We start from the raw sequence: 14,128 nt of genomic DNA, 5'->3' as shown, positions 1-14,128 counted from the left end.
TTTGGATCCAAAACATGCACTTAGTGGATCTGCCGATTACAGATCGCAAGTTTATGTGGTTCCGAGGCCGTTCATGCAGTCGAATTGATAGAGCGATGGTTAGCATAGAATGGTAGGAAGAGTTTCTTAATACTCGGTTAAGAGGCAATCCTAGAGGCCTGTCAGATCACTGTCATATTATTGTGGAAGATAAAATGATGAGGGGTGGTCCTAGGCCTTTTCGGAGCCTTGATTCGTGGTTTACACATGACGGCTTTCTTAGAATGGTTAAGGAGGAATGGAGAGATCTAGGGGAGTTGCAGTTCACAGATAAATTGAAGGCACTAACGGGTCCTTTGGGAAGGTGGCATAAGGCCAACTTCATTGAAATGGACAAGAAGATCTTGAAATTTGAGGAAGAGATAAAAAAGGTGGATGATTTGATAAGTAATGGAGTGTATGATGGAACTATCGAAGCTAGAAGAAAGGCGTTAGTTACTTGCTGTGAGAAGTGGTATGCGAGGAAAGAAATCCACTAAAAGCAAATGTCTCGGTCTCGGCAAGCTAATGAAATGGACAGAAATACAAGGTACTTCCACAATATAGCGTCGGCAAGAAGGAGGAATAATCGGATTGATACACTGATTATGAATGGTAGACTGGTAAGGAACCAAGCTCGAATAAAAATAGCTATTAGAGAATTTTATAAGGATCTGTATCACCAGGAGAGCTCTCCTTTGTTGGGGTTCAGAGATGGTCTCTTGGAAAGGATAGATGAGGAAGAATCTATCACCTTAGAGGTAATGCCATCAGCGGAGGAAATTAGAGAGGCAGTGTGGGATTGTGAGTCCTCAAAGGCGCCAGGCTGTGATGGGTACAATATGAATTTCATTAAGAGGTGCTGGGATGAAATGGGGGCTGAGTTTACGGCTGCTGTGATGGGGTTTTTTCAGACGTCCAAGCTACCGACAGATTCCAATATCACATGGGTTGCGCTGGCTCCTAAGTTTGTTGGTGCGAAGGAGATTAAAGATCTCAGACCGATTAGTATGGTTGGCTGTGTGTACAAGGTCATTTCGAAGGTATTAGTTAGGAGGATGAGAGCAGTGATGTCAGGGTTGGTAGGGGAGACTCAGAGTGCCTTTGTGAAGGGCAGAAAAATTCATGATGGGGCCCTCATAGCGTATGAAACAGTGCACTGGCTTAAAAGGAGGAAAAAGGAGGCAGTCATCATCAAGTTAGATTTCCAAAAAGCATATGACAGAGTCAAGTGGAGCTTTGTGGATATTGTGCTGCAAAAGATGGGGTTTGGGCACAGGTGGCGGGCATGGGTTATGGAGTGTGTGACCACATCTTCTATGTCGGTCTTGATTAATGGTTCACCATCAAAACCATTTAAAATGGAGAGGGGCTTGAGACAAGGTGTTTCGCTTTCTCCTTTCTTGTTTGTGCTGGTTGTGGATGTTCTGCATCGAATGGTTGGTGAAGCAATCAGGAACGGACATATTTCTCCTTTGGTAGTTGGTCGAGACCGGGTGGAGCTATCACACCTCCAGTTTGCTGATGATACCATTCTGTTTTTCCCACTAGAAGAGGAGACTATGAAGAATTACAAGTGGCTGCTGCGATGGTTTGAGTTGATGTCAGGGCTTAGTATCAACTTCGAAAAGTCCAGTTTGATTTCAATCAATTGTGAAGAGCAGTGGGTACAAAGTATGTGTAGGATGTGGGGTTGTAAGGAAGATACTCTCCCTATTAAATACCTTGGAGTCCCATTAGGAGCTAATCCAAAGCTGGTTAAGACCTGGAAGCCTATCATCGACAAGGTGGAAGAGAAACTAAGCCTTTGGAAAGCCAAGGTGCTAAGCAAAGCGGGGAAGTTGGTGCTCATCAAATCAATCTTGAACAGCTTGCCAGTGTATTATTTGAGCTTATATAATATGCTGCAGGCACTTGCTAAGAAGTTGATTTCTTTACAGAGAAGATTTCTATAGAGTAAGGAGGATGGGAGCAATGGTATGGCATTGGTGAGATGGGAGTTAGTGCAGGCCCCTAAGAAGCTAGGTGGGTTGGGGATTGGAGATGCTATGATTAGAAACACTGCACTGTTGTTTAAGTGGTGATGGCGTTTTTCTAAGGAAGAGTGCCCATTGTGAAAGAAAGTGGTCTGTTCCTGCAATGATTTGAGGCCAGATGTGTTACTGTCCACTCAAGTGATGCCTTCTAAAGGAGACCCATGGAAGGATATTTGTCATCTACAAATTAAGGAGCAGCATATAAGGGATAAGATGATTACAGGCTTGGCTATGGAATTGGGTGATGGACAACGGACTCGATTTTGGGAGGATGTTTGGTTACATTGTGGATCCTTGAAAGATCGGTTTCCCAGGCTCTTCTCTGTTTCAAACCAATGTGATTCATCTATTAGGGATTGTGGATTTTGGGATGGGTTAGAGTGGGTTTGGAACTTCCAATGGAGGCAAGAGCTTTTTCAGTGGGAGTTAGACCTTCTGAGTCAGTTACATGAGGTGTTGAGACCGGTCAGGCTAGTGAATAATAGGGAGGATAGAGTTGTGTGGAAATATGATAGATTTTGTATTTTTTCGACTAACTCCTTTGTGCAGGTATTACAAGAAGGAATGCTACCAGAAGATGTAACTAACTACAATTTTACGAAGTCCATCTGGAAAGGTTTGGTTCCTCCAAGAGTGGAGCTGTTTGCTTGGTTTGTCCTGGTAGGCAGGGTGAATACTAAGGAACGGCTCTGTCGATTCGGGATTATTAGCCAAAATGATAAGAGTTGTGTATTATGCTCTGAGGATGTTGAGCAGGTCCATCACTTATTTCTTTGCTGTGATTTTGCTTGGCAGGTGTGGAGTGCATGGTTATCTGTGTTTGGCCGGCTCTGGTCCTTTCCGGGATTGATGAAGGACCATTTCCTAAGTTGAACAGATGAGTCGCGTAGGAAAGAGGAGCAAAAGCAGCATTTGAGATGCTTCTGTGCGATCATTTGGCACATTTAGTTGGAAAGGAATAGAATGATATTTTAGAATCAAAGCAAAGGCATAGACGACATCATCCACATGACCATGTTGAGCTGCGATGAGTGGAGAGGTGCCCAGTCCTAGTGTTGTTGATGGCTATGCCAGAGATGACATGCGGAATTTCTTTCTTTTGGTTTTTGGTTTTTTCGTGGAGTTGCCTGTTTAGTCATGTGATTATTTGACACTATATGCTCCATCTTATTGTTCTGAGCTCTTTTGTTTTCAAAAAAAAAGTGTGACTTATTTGTTTAGCCACACTTTAAATAAAGATATTTTTATAATATATAAAAATCAAGCTCTACAACTTATCATCCAATAGTCAAAATAAAATATTTTCATGACAATCATAAAATCTTCATTGGGGTAACCATTTACATATTAACTAAACCCTTAAAATAAAAGCTCTTTAGTAATCACAAAAAAAAAAAGCTCTTTAGTACCCTATTTCGCTGCATATCATTTAATTGTTGCCTTAATTTATTCTTTTTCTATAAGTTTTGGTTTATTGCTAATGACTCCATTTGAAACAACATATGTTAATTAGAATTAATTATATCAATCAAAATAAGAAAAAATAACAATAATTAATTAGGAATAAGTGCTGATTGATTCTTATGATTTTGAGTAAAAATCGAAGTCGTTTTTAACTTTTTTTTTTAATTAAAAATGGTCCTGAACGTTAAATTTAATATTATAGTCATTCTTGTTGAGTTTAGGAAACAATAATTTTTTTATTTCTACAGTATCCCCCAATCCGACAGGCTAAGAACTAATCCGTCACGGATCTGAGTTCCATTTAAGGGTCTACCGTTGGCCAATGAATTGTTGTATGCACAAGGTGTGATTCGATCATCCGGCACTTGCTTAAACGGACGAGTGAGTTGACTACTCAACCAATCTAAGTTGGTTAGAAACAATTATTTTATTTTATTTTTTTGATAGTTAAAAGGGGCTTAAGGCCCAAAACACAAAAGGAAACTAAACATTTCTAATTCTAGCAAATTGCCATTCTCTTCTATCTGCATCCAAGAAAGGGTCGAGGAACGCAAAGGGAGCTTCAAAACGATGGAGACCCCTTGAGAGATGTTGGGTGTGCTTGGGCAAGGCGTCAATGCAAAAATTGGCCTCATGGAAGACATGGTTGAAAACGAAGTTATCCGACCAAGTTTGAAGATCTTTGATAGCTCTGATAAGGGAGGAGCTACCATGTTTGGAATTGCAAGGGTTCTCCAAAAGCTTCAAGGTACAAGTAGAGTTTGACTCTATCACCAGTTTCCTTAGTCCATGCTCAATTACCAACTTGATACCTGTGTATAAAACTCACATTTCTGCAGTTGTGATAGTGGCTTTTCCAATTTTCAGCATAAACCCAGTGACCACCATACTGTTGGAGTCTCGAACGAGGCCGCCGCAGCTACCTGAGCTATTAGGTTGAGTGACTGAGCCATCCACGTTGAGCTTAAACCAACCTTCATCAGGGTGTTTCCAATCAATTAAGCGGGATTGGGTAGGTTTTAGAATTTTTTAAGATAACTCCGTACAGCGAATAATCTCATCATATTGCTTTGCAATAACATTGACCATGGAAGAAATCTGATGGTCAGGAATTTTTTCTCTATTAAAAATTGAGTGGGCTACGAAGTTCCACTTATGGAGAGAGTAGTTTTGAGCAAGTTGTCTTTCAACCATTTTGAAAAGGAAAGATTGAAAAAGTTCTCCTGAAAGCTATTGTTGTTACTGCTAGTCCAGATACTGCGGGCATAAGGGCAATCCCACAATATGGAGCAGATTTTCCTCACAGTCTGGGCATCTAGGGCAACATCCATTGTCGGTAGGACCTCTTCTTAATCTATTAGCATTAGTTAATAGAGCATTGTGAGTTAGGAGCCAAGCAAAAGATTTAAGTCTTTGAGGGACTCTAGTGTTACAACAGACTTCGAAACTAGGAGTAGTGTTACAACAGACTCTAGTCTTTGATTTAATAGAGAATACTCCCTCCGGCTCACGGAGCCAACTAAGGAAATATGGTCCCAAAGAGCTATTAGGGGCTTTCAAAGTACGTATATGATCAATAACATCTTTCGGGAGGTATTGAGAAATCATCTCCCAATTCCAAGAGCCATCCTCCCTAGAAAATTCTATTACAATTTTGTTCTTGATATTCTCATCCAGAGTAGTGATAGCCACTTCGCTGAGATTGCAAATCCCTGGTACCCAATGTGTTGACCAAAAGTTGATATCTTTGCCATCAACCTATCACCAATTCTCCAAACAATATGCTACATAAACTGATTCTAGACTTTAGCTATAGCTCTCCAAGCATTCAAGAAGTTGCTTCTTTGCACCACTTTTAGGATAAGATAGTTCCCACAGTCATACTTCTCTTTCATAATCTTCACCCATAATGCTTAGTCCTTATTAAGAAGACCCCAGGCCAGTTTCATATGGAAAAGACTATTAGTGACATGAGCTTTTTCTCATACCCAGACCTCCATTTTTCTTAGGCTTACATGTAGTATCCCAACTGACAAGATGGATCTTCCTATCTTTATTACTAGAGCCCCAAATAAAGTCTCTGCAGTTTTGTCAATCTTGTTACAAACTTCTTTAGAAATCTTCATAGTTTGCATAGTGTAGCTAGTTATCGTAAAGAGAATTGATTGAACAAAGGTGCACCTCCATGCTAGAGATAGAGCTTCATTTTCCAACTTGACAACTTAGCTTGCATTTTATCAATGATAGGCTGAAAATGTTGTTTCTCACACTTTTCATGGATAAAAGGTACCAAAGGTACTTTCCTAAGTTGTTGGTCAATGGGATTCTAAGTGCGTTGTTGAGGTCTTCTTTCACAGTAAGATTCACGTTCTTTGAAAAGTAAATGCAAGATTTTTTTAGATTCATTCTTTGACCTGAAACCTCGCAAAAAATACCAATCGCTTTTATTATGACTTCTACTTGGTCCTTGCTTGCTTGAGCAAAAATAAGCAGATCATCTGCAAAACAAAGGTGAAATAAGTCAGGACCGTCTCTAGATAATCTTATCAGTTTCCATATTTTACTCTCAATAAGCGAGCATATAAGATGAGAAAGACACTCAATGCACAATACAAAGAGATAGAGAGAAAGGGGGTCTCCTTGTCTTAATCCTCTAGAGGGGGTGAGTTGTTCTGATGGAGAGCCATTTCAGAGGAGGTTCATCGATGGGGTCATGATGCAGTACTGAATAACGTTAATCATGTTATCCGGGAAACCAACATCTTTGAGGGTCTCGATGATGAAGTTCCAACTGAGCCTATCATAAGCTTTCTTCAAATCTATTTTAATAGTCATTAATCCTTTGCCGCTTTTTCTTGTCCTTATAATGTGAACAACCTCCTGGGCAACCAGAATGTGGTCTGCATTGACCCTACTTGGAGCAAAACTAGATTGAGTGTTAGACATAATATAGTTCAAATGGGGCTTTATCCTTTCAGCAATAAGTTTAGTGACGATCTAATAACAAACACTACACAAATTAATCGATCTAAAATGAGCAAAATTTTTAGGAGAAGGTATCTTAGGAATAATAGAGATGAGAGTTTGGTTCACTCTAGTAATATTCGCAGGATTACTGAAAATGGACTTTACTCCCCAAATTGAATAATCAAATTGACCAGCACTTTCAGCCATCAGTTCAGTTTCTTTAGTCTTTACAATAATCCAACAATATATTTTTAGCCATACTTTCAAACATTTAGGGGTGTTCATAGATCAGATCTGATACGCATATCTGCAGTATTTATCTGAATCTGATCCAAAAATTGCGGATATTGATCCAATCCACACACTAATAGGATCATATTGTGAATTTCATGCAGATATCTGCATATCTGCGGATCTGCAAAAATAAATAAATAAATATTTTTTTATGTTTTATTTCAACTAATAATTATCATATATGTTGTATTATTTTTTTTTATTATTTAAGAAAAGTATATTTAATAATATTTTAAGTGTAAAAAAATAAAAAAATAGTCAAAGGTTCTTTCTTGAAAATTCTCTGTTGATTGAGTTGTTTTTCCTGACGAGTGTTGCATCATTTTGAACCAATGGAAAGCTTGTTTGGTATCCCATGCTTCGTGGATCTTGTTTGAACTCCCTTGACTTGAGATCCTTTCTTGTTTGGTCTAATTCCCTTTTAAGTACATCTTAATACTCTTGAATATTCTTATGTGATGGCAATTTCAAGTGTATTCTTAGAGTTTTGATGTGAACTTTTGAAGCAAGTTTTGGATTCTCTTAAGAAACTTAAATCAATTCTTCTCGCTTAAAAATTGCATCCATAGCTATCCTTTAAATTGGAAAAGTTATTTTGGAGTTGACATGCATTATTTTAAATAAAGTTTTTGAAACCGACTGATAAGTAAATTTTTACCTCAGGGTTTCCTTTTCTAAATAAAGTTTAACTTGTTCCATATTTGCTATAAAATTTTATACACACTTGTTTGAATTTAGACTTTGAGATTTCTTGAACAAACGTTTGATTTTCTTACAACCCTGCCACAATATCAGTGTATACTTTTAGCTGATCGAGTACCTAAATGTCTTTCAGGATTTTCAAAAGGTTGTTTTGGCCTTAACCCAATTGACTTTCAATTTTCAACCCTCACCTATTCTATCTTTTACTTGGAAACTATTTGGACAAAACGTAATTTAGTTTTCTTTTAACCATATTGCAGTTTTGATATATGTTTATGTTACCCTTTTGTGAACTGCGAGTTACATACTTTTCTTTTAGCACAGGAGGTGATCTTCTTTCAGTTTTTCATTCTCTATATTAAAATGTATTATGTGAACTTGATCAAAAATTTTAAATCTTGAGAGTGCCATCACTAGCTTTAGTTGACCTTCTTCTATGATTTTATACTTGTTAACTCAGCTTGATTTAGTTCCAAATTACTGTCTTGCTTATCCTTTTGTGTTCCTATCAGTTGTCTCTGATTCAGGAGTCATCTTTGAGGTTGTTAAACTGAATTTCTTTCCAATACTCTTCATCGATTGTACATCCTTGTTTACTTGTAGATTCAACAATTCTTTCAGAACTCTTGCGGAGATTATCCTTGTTGTTTGTCCTTCTATTTCAAAGTCTTTTACCTTTCTGAGTAAACTCGAGAATTGTTTTGATGTCACGTGCGATCTTTAGGTATAGTAATGCGATGTGTAGTTCTTTAAGGCCTGTTCGTGGATACGGAAGGTGAAGTGGTAAGAGTGCAACGTTATGAGAAGTTGTGGGAGTTTTGTTTCTCGTGGAAGAGTCTGCGGATGTTAGGTTTGTGACCGGTTATGGAGTTGGGAAGTGGGAGTTTCGAAGGGGTAAGAGATCTGTGAGGAAATGTTATATCCGTTGTTTTAATACCAACTTGTCTTGTAGCCTTTTGCCACATTAACTATAGCTCTGCTTTGTTAACGCCTATCTTGACTTGCACCTTATATTGTTTCTCCAAGCTTTTGTAAGATTTTGAAACCATATAACCTTTTGCATTGAGCCTATCTTGTATCCTTCACCTTACACTATACCTTACCTTTACATTTAAATCTTATGGATATCAGGTATTTGAACTTATGTATATATATGTGTTAAGATCTCTTACTTTTCTAAAAGGTATTTAAGGCTATGTACTATATTATGTATTACTTTAATGTTTGAGGACGAAAATTTTTATAAGGTGGGTGGAATGTAAGACCCAAGACTTTTGAGAAGTCCTATTTTGAACTAATCTCAAATCATATATTTATTTATATTTTTAATTTCATAAATTATCTTATTGAAGGTAATTAAAGGTAGTTTTGATTAATTGGATTTGAAATAAATTAAGGTTTTTATCCAAACTCTATGCTTATGGAGTATTTCTCTATTTACAACTTAAAGTTCTAGAAATCTAAAAATAATGAGTTTGGGCTATTTAAATTAAGATTTTATCTAATTTTATAATTATTGAGTTATTTTATATATTTAAATTGTAAAGTTGGTAGTTGTGAAATAATAAGGATTTTTATATGATTTGGACTAAATAATTAATATTTTAAAATATTGATACTACTATTTTGGAAAATAAAAAAATATTAGTATATTATTCCTAATTTTTGGATTTTAATATTTTATTAAAAAATAATTTGCAAAATGGATGATCAAATAGTATTTTATATATATTATTATTGTTGGATTAGAATTTATTTTCAATTACCATATTATCCCTATTTTATTTGAAATTACAAAATTACCCTTGTACCTAATTTTACCCTAATCCTAAAACTCAACACACACAATCCTAACCCTGGAAACCCTACCCGGTTACCCGGTTCCCCTGACCCGGTGCACACTAGTGCACCTAACCCTAACAACAGCAGCAGTAGCTGCAAACAAACTGAAGAAAGGAAGAGATAGAAAGGGAAAAAGAGAAGAGGGGGAGGACTGGAGGGGAAAGAGAGGAGGAAGGAAAGGAGGTGGCGTCGGTGGGCGTCACTGCCACCGTCGCCGCTGTCGTGACGCCGCCAGGAGGTCGAAACGGAGAGAGAGTGAGGAATCGGGAAAGAGGGATGGTGCGGTGCCGGCGAGGAGCGCCGTCGCCGTTGCTGTCGCCAGGAGAGGGAGGAGCCGCTCCAGAGTTGCGCCGTCTTGCCGTTAGGTCACCACGCCGTCGCGCTGAGGGAGAAAGCTTGCGGGAAGGAAGAAGACGCCATCGAGCTTCTTCCCGTCGCCACCATCACCAACCATGGAGGAGAGAGAAGAGGCGAGCGCGAGCCAAGATCCGCGCCGGAGAGCTACCGCCTGGGTTTTGTCGTCGCCATCTTGCCTCTGCCGGCGAGCACGACGAGAGAGAGAGATCGGGCAGAGAGAGAAGACTCGAGAGGGAGTCACCACGGGAAGGAGTTCGCCGCCGCGTCCCATTGCTTGCGCCGCCGCCATCCACCCTCCCTGCTGCCAGTCGCCGTTCGCAAAGAAGAGAGGGAGAACCGCCGCGGAGCTGCTGTCGCCGCCGCGTTGCTGGCCTCGCCGTTGTCGTTCTTGCACTACTGTTGCGTCACCGGAGTTCCATGCTGCCGCTGCTGCCGCCGGGAACGCCACGGCCGGTAAGGGTTTAAGTTGGTCTTCATTTCCTTTGGGTTTCCGGAAGCTTCATTGTCGTTGCATGTTAATTTCAGTTGTTGTTGTCGGAATCCAGTAGCCGCTGCTGTTTGAGGTGGCTGCCGGGCTGCCGCCAAGCCGGTTCAGAGACCGCCGCTCTTTCGGTTCAGCCGTTCCTTCTTCGTTCGGTAAGCGTCTCGATCTGAAAGCCCTCTAGTTACTGCTCCATTATACGTTGAGGTGTTGTAGCATTCGTTGTTATGAGAGTTAATCTCGGCTATTATATGTTGCGATTAGAGTGGTTGTGGTTGCTGAGAAAGCGGGTTGGAGCTGAGGTTTTGACTGCAGTCGATTCGGGTCAATACGAAAGGAGTCAGTTAGCGAGTTTGGGTTGTGATTTCAACGTATCGAGGTAGGGGCTTTTTATACAAACTGATTCATTTTAAAGTGGAAGTTGTTATAAATAGATATGCTATACAAAATGTATTTCTGGTGGTTATGTGAGTCTTATGAATTGTCTGGTTTTATCTTGAATGAATATGGGTGCTTGTTTGATTGTAACAATGTCTGATTTTGATAAATTGGAGATTTATGGATTGGTTGATTTGAATGATTTTTGATAATTTGAAAGTTGAGTTTTGTTTTATTGAAAACTAATTTAGTCTTGAACCTGTCAGAAAGGATTGATGATTGGTTTTGTTGGGACCCGAAAAGGGTGGCAAAGTCCAAGTTTTAGGGGAGATGTTGCCGAAATTTCTAGAAAATCTGAGATTTTGATTGGAATTGTTATTTTGGAAAAGAATGAATTATGCTTTGACTTAAAGATTTGAGAAATAAATTATGTTTGAACTTGCCTTAGTAGGAAAATCTCTATATCTTGGATGTAATTATTAAGAAAGGAATTATGCCTTAAAAATCAATTTAAATATGAAATTTTTATGTTTTGGAAATTGATTTACGTAAACAGATTTTGGAGGGGGTTTTAATGGGTTTAAAATAAACGTGGTTTTCAATTAATCTATTTCACCTTACGACATTTAGGAAGAGCTTGAAGTATTTTCTGAAACTTTGATTTATTAAAATTGAAACACTTCCCGAGCCCTTGAAAACAGATTTAAGAATGAAACTGAAATTGGTTTTCGGTTTAAAAATGATTTGGTTTTGGCTTAAGTTTGTTTGGTTTTGAAATTGGTGCGGAATAATTGGAAACACGATTTGGTTTTGGGTTTAAACCCTATTCTATTTATTCAACTCAAGAAGTTAAAGTTTCGGAGGTTTTCAAGGAATTTAAGAAATGAGTTAGGTTATTCTCCCCTGAAGTCTTGAAACTCCGCTGAGGAATCTTACGACCAAATCTTGATTTAGAAATGAATGATTTTGAGTCTTTCAAAGAGATTTTGAACTTGGCATGGTTTTGAGATCTTTGGAAGTGTTGGAAAGATGTGAAAAGTGGCTCCATTTTGAAAAGTGATTCTTGGCTAGCTGTGAATTGAATACGTTTGTTATTTAAAAGAAAATGGGCCAAGAATGAATTTGAAATCAGTTATTGAGCCTTATTGATTGTGGATATCATCAAGATTGATGAGTTATTGGTTGTAGGCATAAGGGTCGGGTTCGTCCCGCTTATGCTGAGAGATTTGATAAATGACGAGATTGTTGATAAGTCGCTTGCGCCTGGCAAGGATGGTGGTTAATCCTGCTTGTCGAGGTTGCGGCGCCCGCGTAAGGACGGTGGTTAATCCCGCTTACGTGTAGATGTGAGGTCGGAGGCAAAGTATCCCACTCACATCCTTTCGGATCACAGGAGTGTGCAGGCACTAACATCCTGGACCGTGTGGCGGGCACGTTATCCCAGAAGGTTCCCATTTATACGTGACCGAAGGGCAACATTCCCATGGGAATGTGTCGGGTTGGCAATTGAACCGACAATGTGATATCACAGCCAGTAGGACAGGCATTCATCATTTGCATCTATGTGATATTGTTTGGGTGTGCATATTGTATTTGGTTTGCCTATGTGAATACTTATGTTAACTGCTAACTGTTATACTTGTTGTAATTGCTCTAGATTGTGCTTGAACCATATTAATTGTGATTGTGTTTGAATTGATTGGTTTGTGATGAGTTGGTTGCTGATTGAGCTGTTTGGGCCGGGGGCCGTGTTGGATTGGATGGGCTTGAGGTCGTGATTGGTATATTGAGTTCTAGTTCTGTATAAAGTATCTGATCGGTTCAGTATAGACTTAATGAACCTATGCTTGGAACGAGATGATCATTTATACCGCGTAGGTAACTGCTTTCATGGTTGCGGTCTAGGAAAAACTTTTCAGACATTTTCTTTGAGAAAGGGAAAAGGTTTTGTTTTAGAATATTTGAGAAATTTAGCAAGTTTTCAAAAAAAAAAAGGAATTTTCTGGATTACGAATGTGAACCTATGGTTTTTGGAAAGACTCATAAGACGAGCAATGATCACTGAACTCTAAGAATGATCTTATCTTTACGTATCTTGTTATAGCAAATTCTATAATCCTATAGTGAGAACAAGCGAGGATGACGTTCTCACTCCCCTACAGGTTATTCCTTTTCAGGATATGGAAGACGAAGCTTCAGGAGAGTTATGTTTATTTTCTGTTTATTCGGTCTTTTTGTATCACCGTAGCTATTATTTTTTTCCTCACATTTATCTTTATGAAGCTTGTAAGAGGGATAGGAAATTATGATATGTATAATTGCAAACTAGTGTTATGTATATGTATATATATATATATATCTTAAGGTTATATCTGAATTGTATGTGCATGTATGTTTAGGTTTTCACGAAAAAGAGTTATCGAAGTGTTATGCGGTTTTAAGTTTTAAACAGGCTCATATTTTAGTCTTAAATATTATAAAAGTCATGGTAATACTCGAGCTATTAGAGTGGCGCAGCCGGAAGCGTGACATTTTGATAGTTAGGGTGTTACAAAGACAATGACGACTGTGCTCCGTCTCCGAGGCCGAGGCCGACCACCTTGCAATAAGTTGGATGTTTTTGTTAATTGATTAAATTGGTTTTAACATATATTTTGATGTTTAATTGATGAAATTGCTATGAAATTGGGGACACTGGAGTTAGGGTTTAAATTCTGTTAATGTGAATTGGGTTTAGATTTAGGGTTTTGATTCTGTTAATGTGAAATTGGGTTTATGTTTAAGGTTTGAATTTTGTTGATTGATAAATTTAGATTAGAGTTAGATTCTATTGCTGTAAAATTGGAATTAGAGTTTGGATTCTTAATTTTTTTATTGTAAAATTGGATCATAATACTGAAATTTTTGGAAAATTGTTGTTGTTTACTGGATTTTTTTTCTTTTCAAAATTTTTTCTTATTTGTTTCCTCAATTCCTCCAAACTCCGCGGATATCCTAATATCTGGTGGAACGGGGGAGGGACGGGGGAGGGTTTCTGGAGGCAGGAGGCAGGGGGCATGTTCCCGCCTCCACGGAAACCCGTTGCCATCCTATGTACAGGTTAAATTAATTTTAAAGATAAAAAGATAAATTCAAAAAATTGTGTTTTATATTTGTATTTAAATTCAGATTTTTCTTACTATATTTAAATATTAATAAACCCCAAACATATACATGATAAATGAATATTATTTTCGTACAATAAAAAAAAAATAGACATACATAACATTAAATAGTTGCACATAGCTATAAAGTTATGGGTTTAATTGCTAGTAATAACCTATTGTTAATTTTATAAATAATTGTCCCTTGTAAAATATACATTATATTATCACCAGGTAAGCAATTTGAAATTAAAATTTTTAAAATGAAAATTATTCCTAAAAATAATGTTATGATATTTATATAGATCTAATATATTTAAAGTTTTAGTATCATGTATGCATTAATAAAAAGAATTTAGACCATTTTTAAAGTTAGGATAATCTCATTAATTATATATAAAGTCTTGACTCGTGATATTGTATTTTTGAAAAAATATACAATCATT

At 37.8% G+C, this 14,128-nt stretch overlaps 1 long non-coding RNA gene across 1 annotated transcript; it reads left to right on the top strand.

Annotated features, from left to right (window-relative positions):
• LOC110269592 lies at window positions 10,236-12,798 on the top strand. Its single transcript, XR_002358366.1, has 3 exons — window positions 10,236-10,316; window positions 10,426-10,540; window positions 12,702-12,798. It is a non-coding gene; the product is annotated as an uncharacterized LOC110269592 (long non-coding RNA).

The sequence above is a fragment of the Arachis ipaensis genome, chromosome B03 (genome assembly GCF_000816755.2).
Source record: "Arachis ipaensis cultivar K30076 chromosome B03, Araip1.1, whole genome shotgun sequence".
Taxonomy (NCBI): Eukaryota; Viridiplantae; Streptophyta; class Magnoliopsida; order Fabales; family Fabaceae; genus Arachis; species Arachis ipaensis.
The sequence above is the reverse complement of the archived record's forward strand: the minus strand, read 5'-3'. Positions and strand labels throughout refer to the sequence as shown.